Source organism: Carassius auratus, chromosome 16, assembly GCF_003368295.1.
Source record: "Carassius auratus strain Wakin chromosome 16, ASM336829v1, whole genome shotgun sequence".
NCBI classification, from domain to species: Eukaryota; Metazoa; Chordata; class Actinopteri; order Cypriniformes; family Cyprinidae; genus Carassius; species Carassius auratus.
The window spans coordinates 27,323,598-27,340,904 of record NC_039258.1 but is presented as its reverse complement, the minus strand read 5'-3'; the positions used below and the strand labels follow the sequence as shown (position 1 = coordinate 27,340,904).

Sequence of the window (17,307 nt, the reverse complement as noted above, 5' to 3'; positions counted from 1 at the left end):
ACAACATTTACATTTAGTCATTTTGCAGAAGATTTTATCCAAAGAGACTTACAATTGGTAGATACATAAAACGATTCTTCTAAAAAGGCAGACAGACACAGGAAGTGCTTGTAGTACCAAGTTTTAGACACTGTTTAAATAAGTACAAGCTAGAAAAAGAAGGAATAAAAGAAGTTTTTTTTTTTATGATGATTATGAACCCAAGTAGTTTTGAAAAAGAGATGAGTTTTCAGCTGTCGCTTGAAAATTGTCAGGGATTCAGCATTCCAGATAGGGGTTGGAAGATCATTCCACCAGCCAGGAATGTTGAACGAGAATGTTCTGGAAAGTGGTTTTAAGCCTCTCTGTGATGGTACCATGAGGCATCACTCACTAGCAGATCTCAGACTTCTGGAGGGGATGTAGCTTCGTAATCTCTTAATCGTCAGTCTTACCTACAAAATACAGCAATGGAAAACAATTACTATAAATATACAGCAATAAGCCAATATTTAAGTCATGGCGATTAATAAAGGGAGTCTGGTGGATGACAAAGAAAATTCGAATGCTTGAGTATTTTCATGAGTATATGCACACCGACAGCACCCAGCTGTGACCCCAGATGCTGCTCAAATTCTTGGCAGCGTAATTCTGCTGGACTCGGTGTGAACCAAAACACCCAAACCAGCCATTATAAACCATTAATCGCCAATGTGCACAAGACGAAGGCAAGAGATTAATTTAAGTGCACGGTGGAAATAATGAAAAAACATAAACATGAAAGGATGAAATACTGCAAGTCACCAGTGTAGTAAAGATAAAAAGCCTTTAATTAACTTGGCTAAGTTATTAAAGTAATAACATGTTTCGGCTACACAGTCTTCTAAGATCTATTATATTGACATTATCTTGCAACAAGTATTCCTATCTAATGTCAAGTCCACGAGTTTCCTTTGGATTGTCTCCATTGTTTATTCTAGCTCTTTAACCATGGAGATCTTTAGCTTGTTGCGCATGTAATGTGGTCTAACCTGCTGGATCATAGTTGTTCAAAAGCATTTGACCAGCATTTACATTTTGCTGCAATGTGATCAAATGTTTGATTATATCTGAATATAAAAAGTGGACAATTTTAAAACTTGTCCACTTGTGTCAGTGCTTACTATATGACTGTCTTATCTTGTCCATGTAGTAGTCTGAGAGGAATTGTGCTGAACCTTTTCAATGTTTGTCATTTTTTTATTTTGTCTATTTTGTCTAAGTTTTTATCAAAGGGGTGGTTGATGGCGAATTCACTTTTTTAACGTTAGTGTGTAATGTTGTTGTTTGAGCATAAACAATATTTGCAAATTTGCAGCAGAATGTTGAAGTGAAAGTTCACTTCAAATGGAGATATTGTCTTTTAAAATTCTGGCAGTTTAATGCCTACAAAAATGGGTGGTAAGGAACAACAACAAGCAACCAGATAAACCCCGCCCCCTGGGAACATGCAACAAAGGGGCAAGGCCATGCTGTGCTGCTTTAGAGAAGACGAAGAGAAAACTAGAGGTGGATGTAAAAAAATAATCATATATGAATTGCGATTCTGTCTAACGATTAGATAGTTCTAACGATTTAAATGGATTCGCAAGATTCAAAAACAATGTTCTAAAGCAGCGGTTCTCAATCCTGTACCTCGTGTCCCCCTGCTCTGCATCTCTCTCTCTCATTCAGATCGTTGGATCAGTTCCAACAAACTGTTCCATTTATACACTTCACATAGCAATGAGAAGCGTAATACATAGATGTGCGTACGGTTGCTGTGCTGTATTAAAGCTTAAATCAGTAGCATTTACAAACAACAGTGTATATAGAAGTATGAGACAACAACAACAAAAAAACATAACATTAAGAACTGTGGGTGCACAGGTTCTGCGCGATCCTCTTAATTAATATTCTCTGCATCTCAATCGGACTCAAATTGATAAGCAATATAGAGGACGTCAATACAACCAGAGAACATTTTGCACTTGAGGGGCGGGATGTTCAGAGAAGCTTTAGAGGTGGTTTAGCGAATCACAACACAACGAGCCAGCTGACCAATCTCAACCAATTGCATATTTCTGAGGGAGGGGCTTCATAAAAACAGGAAGTAATTGAGGTGTCTGTGAGAAAAGGGAGAGATCGTGTAGAATAAAGATAAATTATGTGAAAAAAATATGCATTTTTTAAAAAACAAAGCATGAACACTTTAGACTGCACCCAATAAACAATCAGACCTACAAAAACCCAGTCAGCCACCACTTTAACTTTTGCAGATCCTCTCATAGTATAGTCTTGGAATATACAAAACACTAGACATTTATATGCGATACCACAGACATACAGTAGTAGTACAACTTAGGTCAACCCCGAATGTCATTTTAAGGGGGGCCCAGAAACCATAGCGGCGCTGCTGTTTTTAGGACTCTTAGAAAGTGTAGTGTTTTAGAATGGCTATGGTTTTGTGGGCGCAGGTCAGATCAGTGGATATGCAAGGAGAGCAACCTGAACCAACTGATCATTTCCTCTGCATTGCTGTTAATGTTAGGAGAATGACAATTTGTTAATGTAATTAAAGATGTGAGTAGCTATACAGGTGCACACAATAAGGATGCATATAGGTATAGTCCGGGGCTGAAGTCGGTCAGGAAGACCAGTATCCGACTGTAGACAGAATTGCAGATGATCAAGTTTTAAGGTTTCTGTAAAAGCTTATTTTTTAAAAAAACCTAACATGATTAAGACAAGTACACACAATTATTTCAAGGATTTATACTGTGGCACAGCTTATATGCAGTAGATTTAATATTTCAGTTTTTGGCATATATTCGATATCCAGATGATAGAGACAGGACTTCTATTGGCTAATATATGATGTGACCACATCTGTTCATTAGTGGAGGAATCTGGGAATATACTCCAATCTCTTATTTCAAAACAACCAACACTCTTGGTTCCAATAGAATTGTGAGCAACAAGTTGACATATAGTGCTGTTGTGCTACAGGCATCCGAGTTTGAGTCCCAACTCATTGAAATTGAGCTTTATGTTCCCTCTTTGATGTGTAACCATGTAATATTTGGAAAATCAGATAAACAACCTGTATCACACAGTGTGCTGCTAACACCCAGAAAGTCTTCACTAAATTGTCCTCTATACTCTGTTTGCTTCCACTTTCTCCCCTACCTTTCTGAAATGTTATGTCTTTGTCACTTTTTTAGGTAAGGTAGAAACCAGTTGTCTTTTCTTCTCTTCCTTGATTATACCTTCTCTCATTTTCCTCAAACCATCTCTGTTAAACTCTTAGACACAATGAACATGTCTTTTTCCACTGGAATTTTCCCCACCAGATTTAAGTTCAGTAATCCCCACTATAACCCCACTCAAACCAATACTTGACACTGCAGAAGATTTCAGTTTCCATTCATGTATTCAGCAAGGGATACAAGTGAATTCAAGACTCAAACCAATGTTGGTGTCACTTTTCCAGTTGAACTGGAATTGGTAAGTATTATAAGTATCAGTTCTGAAATTCTGATTCCTGTCAACAACATTGACAAAAATGTTCTTCAACTTTTTGGATTCCTTCCACAGAGCAACCTGCAGAATAAAACTACTCTGGCGTCAAAAGAGGACATTTCACTAAGACTATCATACTCTCCATTACCAAAGCCTTGCAAGAACATCAAGATCAACCACCAACAATCTGCTTGACCTGTCCTCTGGCTTTGCCATTACCAACCCTCCATGTCCTATCAACCCTATCAGCATTTTGGATAGATGGTACTGCTCTTTACTGGGAGCACTTGTCACTCCCTTCCACTGACAATTCCTGCCAGTACTGAGACTCAAACTCACAATGTTTGGGTTATAAGTCTGACTCTCTAACCATTAGGCCATGACTGCCCCTGTCTAAAGTATAAAGGAATGTCATGTCCAGGTCGACCTCGCAAAGGCTAAACTCATTGACGTAACCATCCATGTTAACTTTGCTAAGGCTGAACTCATTGACATATCAGCCAGGCCATCAATTGTATACAACACCACCACCAAACATCTTAACCCAACAACAAGAGGCATCATTTGGAAGTGTTTAACAACCATCCAAACAAATGCCCAGTTTTTTGCTTTTTAACAGAGAATATCAGCACAATGCTTTACTATTTGGCATTCCACCTGTCAAGACTTGCAGATGATCCAGAATGTTTAAGAGCATCTGGTCTTCAGTGAGCCAAAATTGTGCACCATGTCACATCTCAGTTGACTTACTGCCTATAGGCATCTACATCAAATTCAAGGCTCTGATGCTAATGAACCAAACCACCTCTCTGGCTGCATTCTCCCTTACCCTGGATTTAGTCAAAGAACATATGATGGTGCATCACATTGTGGTACAAGGTCACTTCCAAAATCCTTCACACTATCCCTCTCCTTCATATGCAATCCACTGTCATCTTGTGTGAGCACATGACTTTTCATGGTTGTTTTTATGTGCCCATGTGCACTCTTGTCTATTGTTTGACCCTGACTTCTTGTTACCTGATTATTTATCATAATTAGTAGTTGTTTACTCCACCTGTCCTCCCCCATTACCTTTTTTGTCTGCTCTCTATTTTCCTTCTGTTTTCAGTTCAGTGCCAGTTTATCATCAATATTAGCCTCTTCTGTCCTTTTTTGCCCGTTCCTTTTCTGCCTTTCCCTCGCCAGGCCATCTACTGATCCTGTTTACCCCTATGGGATAGTTTTTGTTGTTTTATTTTCATTCTTGATTAAATAAAGGCCCATATTGAACTCTGCATCTGAGTCCTTGCCCTTTCCATTCTCAAACCCTGACACAGTGGTTCCCAACTATGTTTCTGGCCCCCACATGAAAAGAAATGTATACCTTTTGATATTATGCTGTACCCACATTGGACAAGTGGTTTGTAAAATGGATGAGTGGATGATTCAAGCTGCAGAGCCCTTGAAACAGGAGTTGATTTTGGGATGACCCTCACACTGCATTATGGGTATTTTGTAGCCATTGAGTGTACTTTGGTTGTACACCTGGGCTGCATTCCAGTCCATTTTTTATGCCCTTCATTTGCAAACCTCCCACCATCTCCTTTACGTGGATGTACATCATTGATTACGTTGCATGAGTGCCCACTACTGGTGAAACCCTTGCATTGGACTGAACTGGAGTGTCCTAAGCCCTTGATCACTTGGAATCCGCTATGGAGTTGGTTTATAGTTTACATTTTTCCCCTTATGAATTTATTTGGCGCAGCATTCTATATGTAAATAGGTATGCTTTGGCTGTTAGAAAAGTTAAAAAAAATCATTTATATACTATAAAGCTGTTTGGGGTGGAGATTAATTAAATGCAATCTGCGATGATGCCGAAATAGTGTTGCATTGTGATCTATGGCATCAGTTCCCAATTCCAGTCATTGCGACCCCCTGCTCTGCTCATTTTGTATGTTTCTTATTTTTTCAGACGTTTGTTCTATTCGAACGTAAGTGCCCTACGAAGTAGACATCACATGATATTCCGCCATGATTCCAGTTTGAAGCGAACGTATATTTTCCATTCAAAGAACATTGAAGTGTGCGCGACGTGATTTTAAATTGTATTTAATTACAGAGGTATATGATGTCACACTTGTCCATGTGTGAAGACGTTGCGCAGTGCAACTCCATGAATGAATGTTCGGAAGTGAGGTAAACTCAACAGATTTCCCCTGCTCAGGCAGTAGGGAGCAATGAACACTGTGTAGTGACCATGTCAATAGGAACACAGTTCCTGCACTGAGCTGATTTGTAATAAGCTGATTATCTGAATCAGGTGTGTTAACAAAGAGCAACATGCTAAATATGCAGAGCAGGGGGTCGCTAGGACCGGAATTGAGAACCACTGGTCTTTAGAATGGCCTGAAGTGTGCCTATGAAGCAGACTTGCTCCCTCTGTCAAAATCAAGAGGTCGAGGGATCTGTCCATATCAATTTCCCTCGTCCACTTCACAAAGTGGAACGCACTTCAAAATGGCAGTGGGGATTCCCCCAAGGTAAAGTGCTTAAGGAAGTTTGAGAGTGCATGTCTAAAAGTGGAGTGGAACGCAGTCCTGGGGTGCTTCTCAATATCCCTCCTCATTTCCTCACTCCTCCTTCCTCCATCTTATGACCCGGAAACCGATCAAGCTCAGCCATCTTGTAGGACATCTTAATGCTCTAATTGCACCACAAGGAGGTTAAGATCAAGGAGTGAGGAGGATACAGAGGTGTATCCTATACAGAAGTCTTTTTCGGCAAAAAAATCAGATGCATATAAATTCTCCTCCCCTTCCCATCTGTTGAAATATTTTAGATTTATATTTTACCTTTGCTGTTCAAGTAAACCATACATGTCATATTCCAACAGTGCATGCTTTATCAATATTTATTATGAATGCCTTAAAGGGATACTCCAACCCAAAATTAAAATTTTGTCAATTATCCCCATGTTGTTCCAAAACCGTAAAAGCTTACTTCATCTTCGGAACGCAATTTAAGATATTTTGGATGAAAACCGGGAAGCATGTGACTGTCCCATAGACTGCCAAGTAAATTGCACTATCAAAGTCCAGAAAAGTATGCAAGATGTCGTCTGAATAATCCATCTGCCATCAGTAGTTCAAACGTAACGCTGTGAAGCAACGAGAATACTGTTTGTAAGTGGAGAAAACAAAAGTAACGACTTAAGTCAACAATTAATTTGTCAACATTCTCCTCCTCCATGCCTCTCCACATCACACAAGCAGTGTTTTCTTTTATTTTAATCAAAGTATAAATACACGTAAAAACAGCGCATCCTTGTGGCACAGCTGACACAGAAGTGCGTAGGCAGTTTGAGTGATGTAGAGAGACACAAAGGAGACTGTTGACAGGATTTGTTGAATAAAGTCGTTTATTTTTCTCGTCGCTTCATAACATTACGGTTGAACTACTGATGGCGGATGAACTATTCTGATGACGCCTTTCATACTTTTCTGAACTTTTATGGTGTAACTTACTTGTCTGTCTATGGGACAGTCACAAGCTTCCCGGTTTTCATCCAAAATATCTTAAATTGTGTTCCGAAGATGAAGTAAACTTTTACGGTTTTGGAACAACATGGGGTTAAGTGACAATTTTACATAAAGATACATGAAGCGACTCAAGACATCATGTGACCCAGTGCTTCTCAAACCTGTCCAGGGGGGCACTGCATGACTCTTATCGAACCCAACCATTTTGGGTTTGGCACTCTCTACTAATGAGTTGAATCAGGTGTGTTAGGTGAGTGAGACATCCTAAATGTGTAGTAGTGGGGGTGCCTAGGACAGGTTTGAGAAGTATCCAACCTGGATAAATAGGTTCTGTGATGGGAATTGGCAGTCAGTTTCAACCTTTAAAAACATTGATTGGTCTACCTCAACTACAACTCAAACTCTGTCTTAGACTAAACATACAACAAATAGGCCTAATGTTTTTAGAAAAGCAGTTATTTACCGCTGTGATCTGTAAGGTGTTAACTGGTTCTTGGTCCTGTACAAGCCATCCTCAAGATTCAGACAAAACTCCAGATACCCCTACACAGAAAGAGACTATATATACTGTGAAAAGTTACTTATACTTCTACACCGTAGAATTGGCCATAGGCTGTTTTTTTTCCCTGACAACATAAAAAGCCATTTAAAGGTTTTAAATACTTTAGATCTTGATAAAATGATAATATTTTTGTTCTGTACAAATATGTCCTTTCTTACTCATCTACCTAAGCATTTATGATGTTTATGTTGTGAACTTAAAGAGATCACTATTCACTGCTTGTTGGAATAACCCTTGCTCATTTGTACATTGTTGTATTACATGCTGTACTGTATGATCTTATATAGTGTTGTCTATTATCTTAGTTGATATAGTATTTCCACACAATTCACATACATTTTTGTTATTTCAGGTGTGGTAGACAATGGGTTTAGACTCTAGAATTTTCTCTTACCTTAAGAGAATATCACAAGGGACATTGGTACTTCAAAACATTTGTGGATATCAGGTATCTAATGGACTTTCAAGGGCTTCAATAGAGTGAACAAAACTGATCTGTGAAACTTTCCCATGTGCCCCTCTCTGACTGAGAGTGTCACTGGATTTTTAAAATAAAATTTTTCGTGTCTTGTAAGCTGTTTGTATCCATTGACACATTGCCCCCTACCTCCCATCTAGAGTCAATTCCTTGTACAAAGACTTTTCTTAACAGTCCTTGACAGGTCTTATTTCCACCAGAGTCAAGGACATGTATTGTGTTTAAAATGTTTTGTATTGAGCAAAGGCTAATTTGTTTTGTTTTTAAATCAATTTCAGTAAGTGGCACAACAACACTGCGTTAAGGTAAACTGGTATAAGAGGTCCTAACTGTTGCCAGAGTCTGTAGCCTACCAAAGTGAATGCAAGCTTATATTTTGGTAATACATATCAATATACTGTAATTATATAATAGATACCCCATGTTATCAGTTTATAATAATATATGACCAGAATGTATGGTTTTGTTTGACTTTTTTCCCCTGTATAATTGTCCACTTTAACTATGAATGACAGCTCTCTGGTATTGCATCAATGGCTCCTGGAGGTACAACTCTAGGAATAAGAGAGAGGGATTAAGTCTAAAATGTTTAAATTCTTTTAAGGATAATGTGTGTTCTGGCCAATCAAGAACAGTGAACATCAAGAAGACCGGAGGGAAATGAAAACCAAAAGGGAAGCCTTTCTAGGTGGTGCGTGCATGCATCTTTGCCAGGACCTCCCTTGGGGTTAAAAGACAAGCATTTCGATTAATGGAGCCTGCGACATACTCAAAGGAAAGAAGTGAATGAATGGTCTCAGTGAAAGATTTTTTAAATATATAATTATTTTATTTTAAGACTCTCCATATTAATCTGATGTATCACCTTAAACCTTAAGCAAGAGAAACCACATTAAAATATCATAAGTTGTTTATTGCAATTGCCTTTTTCAAGTCTAAAATGTTTCATCTAACACAGTTAACAGTCCACATTGCTTATTAGGTGTTTACAGTAGGTTAGGTGCAAAGGTGTGGTTGGCTCCAAAATCGGTTTTGTGCCTTTTTTGTCCCTGTACATTTAGCAGCAGTATGGTAACTACGGAATATCTCACAGAACAAAGAACAAGGTAGGTGGTGTGGATTGTTGGACCTTTGGGAAAACTGACGTCCTCAAGTTCTTTGACAAGAAACTGTTAGGTCCAAGACTTCACCCTGCAACAGTCTCAAAGGCACGATGTAGGACGGTCGACAGAATATCTAGCAAGCTCCTCCCACAAGATCGGCAGCCATTTTAAGGTACGTTCCTTAGATACCATGCAAGGGGCAAGGAACTCGACCGGAAGTTGAAGTCGGGTGGGGGCTGCCATCTTTTAGCAGAACTTCACTTGCGTTAGCATTCCCATTGACTCCCATTCATTTTGGCGTCACTTTGACAGCGAATAACTTTACATCTGAGGCGTTTAAAGACTCTGTTTGTCCATTATTTATTTCTAAAGATACACGACAATGTATAAAGGGCTCCATTACCTTCTATGTTACATTATGGCCCCTTATAAACAGTTTTTGTAAAAAATAGGCTAACGATTGCGTCATAACCACTCGGCTCTCTGTCGCATTACCGTACAGACAGGAGGAGAAGCTCGCAGGCAATTAACTTAATATGGCGTACTGGCGTTACATTTTAAAATACTATACAAAATAATTAATCAGAATACTTACTCCTGCTCACTCACGACAAAGAACTCCCCGCTCAAGCTCGCCGTCTCTGCAAGATTAACGATGGCAGTTTGCACACACAGCTACTCGAAGATTTACATCTGGCAGACAGGTTGCTGACGTCGTCAAGCTTCGTTTGAGTCTGCGCGTCAGAAACGGAAGTGCTAAAAAACGCTAAAACTGGGCTTCATTTGTCTCAATTGAGTTCCAATGGGGTCGTTGTGTCCATTTCTTTTACTGTCTATGATACCATGCGCAAAAAAAGGCTTCCACGCGTTAGACATTGAAATGGAGGCCCCGTAGAACTGGAGGCGGGTCTTTCTCTCGTTTCGCCGTCTTCTCATAGGTTCCAGATGTCGGGTGTCACGAAAAATCCCGGGTTGAGCCACATTGTTTGATGGATGTGCAACGAGTTGTGCTAACATCGAACCCGTATTGATTTTGTTTTATATAATACATAGTGTCACAAGCATCTTTAATTTGAACTGAAAGTTTTGAAAGATCTTGCGTGCGCATTGCGCAACGGAAAGGTGCGTAGTCGTACAAAGGAAAACGGCAGCAGCAGGAAACCGACCACGACGGTGAGTGAGTACGAGCAGTTATAACGGGGAATGAGCTCGTAGGGAGAAGCTTATATCGCTTTGCCGCGTATTAACGGTAGTATAACACTGGGTGTATAATGCACTAGGTAAGATTCAAACTAAAATTGGTATGCTGGTGTGCGTTGTTTCTGGGTACGTGAGTTCTTGTTTGTGTGCTCGGACTCCAGGTTTCAACTATGCAGCTCATTTTGTTTTGTGACGTTGGACTTCCATGTTCCTAGCCAGCCAGCTTAGCTTCATGCGTTTGTCTTTCAGATTGCTCTGTTAGCATCATGTAAACAACCAAATAACTCAAATGATACCACGAACGTTTTAAGCACGTACACGGGTGTATTTACATAACGGACTGTACTTGACACCTCTGTTCATTTACTGACTAACGTTAATCGTAGATTTTTGTCTTGGTGACACTTGCATCACTTTAAAACAGCCACCGGGTTGTCACCGTACAGCTAGCCAGGAGGCACTCGTGCTGGTTGAAGGTTACCATGGTGAACTTATTGTGTGTGCATGCATACAACGTTATAGCGTTTAAATAATATATTTATGTAGTTAACAGAATTAGAAACTAGTATGTTTAAGATGGCCTTTATAGTAAACAGACTCGTCTGTCTGTTGTATATTACTTTTATTTTCTCCTATAGAAATAAAGTCTTGATAATGATGTTAGCATTTCTTTTTTACAGAGTGTATGACCATGGACAAAACCGTAATAACAGGACTGAATTTGCTTTAGGAATGTGTACTGGCATATTGGGGTGAGTAGACTTTACCTTTTTTTTGTCTGTTTTTAATAAATCACAATATATATTATAGTTAATAGAAATTATTGGTGTTTAGCTGCTTTCATGCACAGATAATGATGAAATCCCCTGATGTGAATGAGAGTAATTATTGTTGTGTGATCTTGTTTTACAAAATAATAGCCATGTGTAAACACTTTGACTACCTACACTGTAAAAGCAGTGCCTTTTTACATGACTGCATACATATTTATATAACATACAAGTTAGTGTTTTATAACAGATCTTAGAGTAAAGTCACTGGTGGCATACTCACTGCCTGCACATCACCATCATCCAACATGAGCATTACATTTAAGTGACTTGAATGCAGCCATTTGCATACGTGCCAAGACAACATGGGTTGTTTATAATAGAATAGTCTATATGTTAATATGGATAGGTAAGACTAGGCTTTGCTTGTCAACAGCACTGTGAAGCTTAATGTATTTAAAATGTTAAAGATTTATTAGTTCTCACATTTCGTTTACACATTTAGCAGTCTCTTTACAGGTCATTTATATAATTTGCTATTCTGTGGTAGTGAGAATACTAAAGCAGCTGTAAACGTATTAACAAATGACCTTTCCTTCTCTGCAATTTTAAAAGTTTCTTCATTAATTCTACATTAATTCTAGTATTCATACCAGTAACTTCAGAAAAGCTGATGTGTTTTACATTGGGCGGGTTGCCTCATGGGGGCTGCCATGTTGATATCACATGGCCAGCTATATGCTACTTGCTTCAACTCTGTAGTCCACTTGGTAATAGGACACACAATGCCAAAGTCACTTGATTATTGCTTTAGTGTGCTACTGTGGCCACATCACTATATATGTGTTTAAAACCAAGATCACACCGTATTGTTGGTTTTGCTTACTATAGGCATATTTTATGAAAACAACATAACCCTCTAACTCTGACTTGTATAGCCTAACAACGCACTTCAGCCGTGATTTATTCATGATACAGCACAGCCTCTCATACCCTATTACTTAAATGTATATATTGAAAAATAGTGTGTGTGTGTGTGTGTGTGTGTGTATATATATATATATATATATATATATATATATATATATATATATATATATATATATATATATATATATATACATATTATAGAAAATATTTACGTATATACACTGATATTTATTACATTTTATATTTTAATATATAAACATAGCATATTTTTCTGGAATAATAATTAAATAATAATTCCTTACATTTATATAGCGCTTTTCTAGGCACTCAAATCGCTTTATTTTGTCAGGGGCTATCTCCTCATCCACCACCAGTGTGCAGCATCCACCTGGCAGCCATATTGTGCCAGAACGTCTACCCCATACCAGCTTATTGGTGGAGAGGAGACCGTAGTGATGAAGCCAATCTGCAGATATGGGGATTGTTAGGAGGCCACGATGGTCAGAGGCCAATGGGCGTATTTTAGCCAGGATGTCTGGGATTTTATCTTTTATCTTTGAGATTTCTTAAACCCCTTTCACACTGCACGTCGGACCCGCAATATTCCCGTAACATTGCCTGGTCGCCCTCTGTGTGAAAGCAACCACGTCCCGGAATTGATTTCCGAATTGAACCCGGGTCGGGTACCTAGTAACATTGTGGTAATCGATCCGGAACGAGCGCTGTGTGAACAAAAGCCAGATCTAATTCCGTATCGAAGTGATGACGCGCGACTCTTTTACCGGCTGTTTTGAAGGAAGATCAACATTCGCGACGAAAACATATGTGCAAACTGTAATGAAGCAGAGATCAGTTAGTTCCTCACTTTCCGCGCTGACGCCGAGATCGTTTGCTTGCTTCAGTTAATGTATATTGTGGCAAGCGTTGTAGACTCGTACATTACACGTCACGCGCTGATGTCACGTGTCGTTACGGGATCTTCAAGGGTTGTGTGTGAAAGCACGCACATATACCGGGTCATCACTGGCAGTGTGAAAGTGCCAAATCTAGCGACCAGGGAACAATTGCAGGAACACTTTACCCCTGTATTTGCCGGAATGGCAGTGTGAAAGGGGCTTTATATTTACTCTTATTGTGTAGTGAATGCCATCAGTCAGTCCAGAATTATAATATGATATCAGTGTAATCAAGTATTATTTAATGATAGAACTTTAGTAATTATAATAAAGTTTGTAACCATGTATGAGTGCATAGACATTTTAACTGAATTTAGGACTGATAGTGGTGCTTTGTTGGTCATTCAGTGTTTCCGTAAAAAAATAAAACAAAAAATGAACAAAATACTGATAATAATAATGCAAATTCTACTAATAAGGACAATATAAAATGGACTAAGGATTAACAAGCTGCTGGATTCATTAATATTAATCAGGTTATGTGTGTTTGCTTAAACTGATTAGCTTAAATACAGCAATGATAATAGGTGAGCACTAGCCAATGAGATTACAGTTTGTGCATTAGTTCCACCCACTACCGGAAAGCCCGGAAGTTCTTAAAAGCTGAAAAATCCAAAGGAACTCTGTTATTTTGACAGGAAAATACAACAAAGAATCTTGTTTGCATGAATCGTGTCAATTCTGCATGTATGCAAGACTCTTTTCTGCTCTCTCTAAAGCGGCAATCAGTTGTGCACTGTAGGGCTGTCAACGAATATTCTAAATTCAAATATATATTCGAATGGTTCAGGGACAGGTCACAGGAGTTGCACTGTCTGGCACAGCATCACTGCTGAAAGTTGACGCGTCTTCATGGAAGATGGCAGCAAGTGCAGAGCCCAACTCGACCGCAGCAGAGAAAGTGAGGTAAAATTATTGACCCGCGAGAAGTTGTATGCAAGCTATTTAAGATACAGTTAGGATACCATTCGACCACTAGCAACATGAGGTCACATCAAAAAAATTTGCTCCCAAATGAGCATGGCATAATGTGTGGAACTCCAGCTAAACAGTCACGTCTTGACACTTAACATTACTTTGCATCGCCCGACCACAGGCTCTTTGTCTGCAACACGACAAGAGGCTATAACGGATAAATTAATTTCGTTCATTTGTAAGGACATGAGACAGATCAGTATCGCGGATGGGGCAGGCTTTGGGGAGTTCTTTCAAGCAATGGAAACAAGGTTTGATTATTTATCACTTCATATCAAAGAAAAGTTCCATGTTTACCAAAGCACTGCTCGCTCGGAGCATTCATTGTCAGTTCTATATGCTGTAAAACTTCAATTAATATTAATAATGTTTCAATCACTGAATGAAGCCTGCTATATTTGGGACAACAGTCGCAACCTTAAATTGCTTGCACAAAACTCTTGATCAGCACTCAAAATTTGTTTGTTCATTTAAACCGTTATGGGCAGCGAAGGTGAGGGTGAGAGAGCGTGAGGTCTGCAGTCTTGGCCATTAGTTGATTTCCTTGTTTTTTGTGTAGGTAATACGTTGTCAAATATGTTTAAACTTAAATAGACCACCTATACAAGTACTTTTGTATCTTTGTATTATTTTAACCTGTTATTGACGTAATGCGCGTCAATTGACAACATGCACAACCAGATGTTTTTTTTAGAGGGAATATTCAAACGTAATTTTGGAGCAATTTTGACAGCCCTAGTGCACTGTAACACTAGAGTGTATGGTACGTCAAACATGCGTGCACTGTGCATCCATTGAGATGAACTGAAAAACAGCACAGATCAAGTTAACAGAGTGAAACTCTGAAGTGCTCAGTCAGTGTTCGGCGAGTGAAAATCTATCTGTGCATAACTTATACTTAGCCTCCAACTTACACATTGGTGAGTAAAATCAGAGAATTTATTAGCCACTGGCTAATATTAGACATCAGATTTAGTCGCATATATGTAATTCTATAAAATTGAATCTACTGTGTAATTATATGCAGTAGCATTAAGATTTGTCCTCTGAGAGTTAATTGGAATAACTTAACCTGTTGAGTAGAAAGGGCTGTCCACATACCATGGGCCATATTGTTTATCTGGAGCTTTTCTTTACATTTTTCTATACTTGTTTTACAAAACAGGATTTGGGATAACTGTGCTATCTGGGGTTCAGAGCATGACAATTTTCATTCATCGGAATGAAAATTGCATTTTCAACCATAAAAGAATATCTATTTAGTGACGTGACATTCGCCCAAGTATGGTGACTCATACTCAGAATTTGTGGTCTGCATTTAACCCATCCAAAGTGCACACACACACAGAGCAGGGAACACACTGTGAACACACAACTGGATCAGTGTGCAGCCATTTAAGCTGCAGCGCCCGGGGAGCAGCTGGGGGTTTTGATGCCTTGCTCAAGGGCACCTAAGTCGTGGTATTGCCGGCCCGAGATTCGAACCCACAACCCTAGGCTTAGGAGTCAAACTCTCTAATCACTAGGCCACGACTTCCCCTATTTATGAGGGGTACAACCTATCCACCCATTTACCCTGCCCTGCTAAAACTTACATGTATAGAACTGGCACAGCAAAAGAGTGCATCAAAGGCACAAGGTGGTTCTACCTGCGAGGATCAAGAACGCATCACATTGTATATGCTCCTGAAATAACAGTTCAGAAAGATGTGACGCATTGTTTTGTTAGCATGACTCGTATACAGTCTCTTTAAGGGTATGATCAAGTATTTTCCATGGTCTGGAGCTTAATAAGCAATATTTTGTATTTTAAGTGGAACATTCTTTAAAATGGCAATGGGGAAGTGCTGTGCTGTCCAATTGACAAGGATGGATTTTAATTGGTTGTTTGACAGGGTTGAGAACCTCTGGTCTAGGCCTCTATTTTGACTAGATCCAGCCCTAATCAAGTGCTTCTGAGACAACTACTTAAACTACTTGAACTTGAAACTGAAGTCTGCATTAAGGTAACTCTCCAGGAGTAGGGTTGGCTTCCCCTGGTCTGAACAGTTCCTCTCTTGTGAACATAATTTCTTTGTATATTTTTTTTTAAATAGTAAAATACTTCATTTAGCATATGTTTATTGGTTCAATCATTTATCTCACTTGGCAAGAAGTGTGATAATTATTTTCTCAGATTCTTCAATGATTTTTCTGAACTGAATCTGAGCTCTGAGAAAATTGCAATTATTTATCACACTTCTTGCCAAGTGAGATAAATAGTGCATTGTGTTGAAAATATATATATATTTTTTTTTTTGCATGGAACCCAGTCCACTTTAACCCTACCCAGAGGCAAATTGTTTAAGTGGATAATATGCATTATCAAGAAGGTCAAGTTTACAACAACTGGAAGCCTAGCAGAAAAGTGAAGGTGTTTGTTTGGTTTGTATTTTTTATTTTTTGTACTCTTTAGTTAAGAACCAGTTTTAGTTTTTTTGCTCTATCTGCTGCCATCAGTTTTTGGTCTGTTTAAGTCCCCAATGCTTTAGTTAGTGATTGATGAAAAGGAGTAAGATATGGGAAACATTGTGCCATCCCTGGATGTGGAGTAGCAAAGTAGCACCTGTTCTACATGTTCTGTGCAGTTCTGCATGGTCCTCCAAAGGATACCTGGGAGTGGCTGAAGTTATTTATTTATTTTTTATTTTTTTAAAGGGGGGGTGAAATGCTATTTCATGCATACTGAGTTTTTTACACTGTTAAAGAGTTGGATTCCCATGCTAAACATGGACAAAGTTTCAAAAATTAAGTTGTATGTTTGAAGGAGTATTTTGGGAACAAGTTCCGGTTTGTCACAAGTTTCGGAAAGTTTTTTTCGAGTACGGCTCTGTGTGACGTTAGATGGAGCGGAATTTCCTTATATGGGTCCCAAGGCACTTCTGCCGGAAGAGCGCGCGCTCCCGTATAGCGAGGCAGAGCACAGACATTTCACTGATCAGAGCGAGAGCGTCGCGAAATGTCACCAAAGAAGTGTGTTTTTGGTTGCCAGGGCAAGACAACCCTGCACAGATTACCAAAAAAAAAAACAGCATTAATGGACCAGTGAATGGAGTTTATTTTTACAGAGCAACAATGGAGTTGTGCAAGTGTTTTTGTTTGTTCCCTGCATTTCGAAGATGCTTGCTCACATGGCCCAGTTTGACGACGGATTTGCGTATCGTTTATTCCTTAAGGATGATTCAATCCCAACGAAAAAGGGTCACGATCGTGTGTTGGAACCGCAGGCGGTGAGTAAAACTGCTTCA

At 39.1% G+C, this 17,307-nt stretch overlaps 1 protein-coding gene and 1 long non-coding RNA gene across 3 annotated transcripts in view; both read left to right on the top strand.

The window, feature by feature from the left end:
- Positions 1 to 289: 289 nt before the first annotated feature.
- On the top strand, positions 290 to 4,796 carry LOC113116706 (uncharacterized). The gene is made up of 2 exons (XR_003294056.1): positions 290 to 3,504; positions 3,595 to 4,796. It is a non-coding gene; the product is annotated as an uncharacterized LOC113116706 (long non-coding RNA).
- A 5,226-nt stretch (positions 4,797 to 10,022) lies between these two features.
- LOC113116702 (uncharacterized) overlaps positions 10,023 to 17,307 on the top strand; it is a 35,053-nt gene continuing 27,768 nt past the window's right edge. Inside the window, exons 1-2 of one of the 2 annotated variants that reach the window (XM_026285014.1) lie at positions 10,023 to 10,362; positions 11,070 to 11,141. The gene's annotated coding sequence lies outside the window, so the exon portion shown is untranslated. The other variant, XM_026285015.1, reaches the window with a different exon arrangement.